Source organism: Adiantum capillus-veneris, chromosome 8 (genome assembly GCF_014529385.1).
Source record: "Adiantum capillus-veneris isolate H3 chromosome 8, ASM1452938v2, whole genome shotgun sequence".
Classification (NCBI taxonomy): Eukaryota; Viridiplantae; Streptophyta; class Polypodiopsida; order Polypodiales; family Pteridaceae; genus Adiantum; species Adiantum capillus-veneris.
The window spans coordinates 88,701,602-88,706,913 of NC_140938.1; positions in this window are offsets into that span (position 1 = coordinate 88,701,602).

Below are 5,312 nucleotides of genomic sequence, written 5' to 3' on the forward strand. Positions count from 1 at the left end.
CTTCCTCTTTAACTTGCTGATCCATTGTGGGTCCATGCAAGTGGACTTTGAAGATCTTTGCCGCATACAGTGTTGATGCATGGTTTTTAGGACCCCTTCTGAAGATGCAATAAAGGCACAGTCACTTGTTGGGGAGATGAGGATACTCTACTCCAAGGGATCTCGAAAGAGAAGAAAAATCTACTTCACAAGCACCAAAGAGTAAAAAGTGCCATGGACAGAAGATACATGGGAACGAGCTCTTATGCATGCCTACAACCTATATCTTACAGAATAGCCCATTCTAGGTGTGAATTTCTAGTGAAATTTACACGAGGATGTTCGTGTGGACTCACAGCACAGCATAGTCCGTTTTCACTTTTTTACCGACAGTAAATATTTTTTACCACAGTAAATATTTTTTACCTACAGTAAATATTTTTCACCTACATGGTAAATACAAATCACTTTTTACCCATGGTAAATATTTTTTACTGCACCATAAGTATTTTGTAGGTAACAATTCACTGTTACTAGAAGCAGTGATTGGGCATTAACAATGCAGTTACAGGAGGAGAAAAGGGGAAAATCTTATGGTAAAGGTGAGTCAACAGGGATAAAGACTTATGAGTTGAAAAGAGACATGCTGATTTTTTCAAAGAACACATGTCAAAAGAAGCCATGGTTGAGGATTTTTTGAGAATTTGATATTCAGGAGGACTCAGCTGCCACCTCCCCCCCGCAGGTCCCCCGCTGACCTCCAGTTTCAACAGCCACCTTACCTGCTCTTAAATGCTGGTCAAGGCCTTATCCCCATGTTTCACAATCAGAAAAATCAGCATTTACCCTCCCCTCTCACATCACTCTAAGAGAATATCTTGATGGTGACATATCAGGTGACCTCAATCTGTTGACCATCCTAAGCAAAAAGTAACCCCAATCAGCGGATTTAAGCATGTTTATCCCTAATCATAAACCCTCTCAAAAACCTATATAAGGAGGCCTTCTCTCACTCAAAACCAACACTTCACCAAGCAACGAAGCTATGACGACATTGCTCACAACGAGGAGCTATGGATGGAGCTCTACTCTCTCTCCCTCTAGTATGCTACATTACTATCCCTAAAACCTAAATAAGGAGTCTTCTCTCATGCTCCATGGCCACCATCCTCGCCATCATTCTCTAAGGTATTGATGTGTTGCTAGTAGGATCATACCTACTTGCTGGGTTGATTGTTTTTGACAAGGGATTATGCCATCCTTGGCTTGCTTCTCTATATCCTTGTTATGTATGATCAGATGCCGTTGTATTGTTAAGCTGATGTCTTGTGTATATATATGCTACATAAGGTCCCTAAGCTTCGCTTCTATGTGTTTTGCCATATGTTTTGATGCCATCATAATGCCAGAAGTCTCACTTGCCTATGTGCACTATGTGTGAGGTCCCTAAACCTCTTAATTTAGGGTGGTGCCCCCTTTGTTTTGTTCTTTGCTTGTTTGCATGAGGCGTGGTTTGTGGAGTGTGCACGAGTACAGAGGCCACCCGATTGCACTGCTCTTTTTTCCGCTATCATTTTGGTGCCCCCACGGAGGAGGGCTACATAGACCTTCAGTCCACAAGCAATGAAGATGTGCAATCTACAACATGGACGAATGGCGTGAGGAGTTTGCAAATTGGAGAACAGAATAGGAGGAGGCTTTAGAGGCCTTAAAAGCTTTCATCGAAGTCTTGTTACCAGGTTGCAGTGTCATTGAAATTCAAGAAGTAAGTTCTTCTACATGCCTTGTTCGTGATCGTCGCCAACGAAGGAGAGCGAGAAGAAGAGCTTGATATACCTCTCCTCTCAACCTATGAGTGCTCCAGAAACCTCCAACTCACACGAGCTTGAAATATTCTACATCAACATACACGAAGGCACTGTGACACACATTAAGGGAAGAGAAAGCATCACCAGACCTCTCTTTCCTGAGGAGCCGACTAAGAGGAGGAAGATCACCTCTACACCTAAGTGGCCCAAGGCCGCAGCGCGTGCTCAAGCGTAAGGTAACATTTGGCTTAATCTCATTAATAAGGAATTACATTACCACTACAGGCAAGAAAAAGGCTAGTGAGAAACCAACTTCAACCTTCAACTTGCAACCACGACTCTCACCCCTAAATCCTCCTGAAGCAAAGAGGCGAAGGCTTGCCTACAAGATTGCCGCCCGTCTGCGAGTGCTCCCAGTGCACTTTGTGAATCCAGACACCACCAATCCCAAGCCAACCTCCTGTCCGCATGAAGATCACTTTTGATATTGTCCAAAGTGCTTTGGAGACCGGGTGAAAAGCCTCCCTGCCCTACCTTTGCTGCTCATTTTTAAGAAGTTATCTCAATCTAAGGAAACTATCTTAGTTGATGATGTGCTGCACATTAATGGTGTCACTTTCATTTGTCATGCTGATTATGGTAATAACATCCAATTGTTGCTTGCTAAAAGGCTCAGCATTGTACAAAGTGTTTCCATCACACCTTACGTCTTCACAGATGCATCAGGAAGAGTCAAACTGATCCGAGGTGCTGACCTTCTGTGGCTGATCAGGCTCACACTACAAGAGGCTATTCATATTAGCGACGCTCACACAGCGACGCTCAAAAAAAAAATTCCCGGCATCGCTATGAGCGTCGCAAATTTCTTTGTAAATTTGCGACACTCATAGCGACGCCAGCTGGGCTAAAAAAATAACCGAGCGCGCCCAAAAACTCAGATCTCAGATCTGAGTTTTTCGGCGCCCTCAAGCAAGGAGCAGGTAACGCTCTCCCTCACTCTCTCTCTCTCTCTCTCTCTCTCTCTCTTCTCCACACACACACACACACACACACACACGAGGAGAGGAAGGAGAGCCAGGTATGCTCCTTCCCTCTCCTCATTCTCATGTTCCCTTCCCCTCTTTCTCTCTCCCTCTCTCTCTCTCTCACACACACACACATACACACACACACACATAGTGTTTTTGAGAGAGAGAGAGAGAGAGAGAGAGAGAGAGAGAGAGAGAGAGAGAGAGAGATAGAGAGAGAGAGAGAGTACAAACAAAAACAAAAACGCACACACACATACATAAACAAAGAATGCACACACACATTGAGAGAGAAAAAGAGAGAGAGAGCATGCATAAACAAAAAACGCACGCATTGAGAGAGGAAAAGAGAGAGAGAGAACATGCATAAACAAAAAACGCACACATTGAGAGAGGAAAAGAGAGAGAAAACATGCATACGATCCAAAAAAACGCACACACATTGAGAGAGAAAGAGAGAGAAACTAATTTAACGTCGTAGGAAACTAATTAAAATTAAAAGACCTAAAGATCTAGCCGACGAGGAGTTGAACTCAAGACCTATTATTCAAGAGGGAAATGGCATAATCAATCTATCATACTTGGCATGGGTGATAGAAAGGTTATACCATTTATCTCTTTTTATTGGCACACACATCCACACACGCGCACACACACAAGAAGAAGAGAGTTATAACGTCGTAGGAAACTATCTTAAAAGACGTTAAAGATTATGTTATATGTAGACTTACATTAAATTAGATTTAGGTTTATTTTTAACTAGATTTACGTTTATTTACGCTAGATTTAGATTTACGTTATATTAGATTAGATTTAGGTCTCCATAGACTGCGATGCCTGCATGAAGCGGGTGAAGAAAGCCCTCAATGGAATATAGGGTATTGCTGCCTTCACTCATGGTGGGCTCCGTCGATCCAAAAGTACTGGTGAAATGTCTTCAGAAGATAGGGAAGAAGGTGGATCTTCTGGGCGGCAAGAGTCACTACATCCCCGACACAATGACCATCTAGACAACCTCTAGTCATTAGACTTACATTAAATTAGATTTAGCTTTATTTTTAGTTAGATTTACACTTATTTAGATTTACGCTTATTTACGTTAGATCGAGTCCACGCAAGAATTACTTACGGTTTAGGGTTTAGAGTTAGACGAACAGTGAAAAGATCTACTGTGAAAAGATGTTAAGATGCTGTGAAGTGCTACAGCTAGAGAAGAGGCAAAGGGGTTTTGTCCACTACATGCAGTATCATGTAGACGTGGGTGTGTAGATTTCTTGTACCCACAAATATAGGTATTGACCAATAAAGACGAGATTATAACACGGTGGTTCTGATCTCCGTGCACCTCTAGACCGAGGTGTGCGGGGATTGGACATGACTAGAGAATGTGAGGTAAAGAGAGAGAGAGAGAGATAAGACGAAGAATGCCAATAGAATATTAAATTTGTTGTCCAGGTTATAAGATTTTTATCCTCATTATGAGTAGTGACGAGGATGTGGGACCGTCCAACCGAAACACCTATCTCTCAACGAGGGTCTTATGTCCTTGTAATCAATGCAAGCATGCTGTGCGACGGACAAGACGTGTTTCTTTGCAGCACGTTCGCGAATTTGGCGAGTTCGATCCATCTATTATAGATCGAGTTGTTGCCAATTATAACTCGTCGGACTCTGACGCTGGCCAACAAGCAGCAATCTTGCAACCCAATAGACGTGTTCGCAGGCGCTTTGGTCAAGCAGCATATGTGAGGCCACAAGATGTAGCCTCTGACAGCTCGGGGGATGATCATGCAGAGCACATTCCCAACGAGGCAATGCTTGAGCCCGAGATTGATGAAATGATCGAGACGATCATGGATTCAGAAAGGCTTATCTATGATGATATGAAAAGTGAAGCCGATACACCATTGTATAATGGAGCACGTATGTCTAGATTGAAAGCACTCCTGGTTCTTCTCAACATGCAGGCAAAGTTTGGATGGAGTGACACTAGCGTCACAGCGCTTTTCAGGTGATCTATTACAATTAGTTTACTTTAATAAAACTCTAAATGTATAATGATCTGATAGATTTTTACACGACTGTATCATATTTTTATGTTGTGTAGATTGCTGAAAGAGCACATACTACCAGCTGACAATGTGATGCCAGATTCCCGAGATGAACAAGAAAGATTTTGCGAAACTTGGGGATGGATTACAATTCTATCCACGCTTGTCCTAATGACTGCATTCTTTTCAGAGGGGAATACATAGACATGGAGAAGTGTCCGAAATGTGATTCCGAAAGATATCGAGTAGATCTCCACGCGACAAAAATTCCACAAAAGGTTTTGCGACATTTCCCTCTGCTTCCTCGCATCAAGCATTTCTTCGAATGTAAGTCCATGGCCGCCCTAGCATCATGGCACGAGGAGAATAAATCTTCGGATGGTGTGCTACGAATTCCTGCAGATTGCGTAGCGTGGAAACATATAGATGGAACATGGTCGGATTTT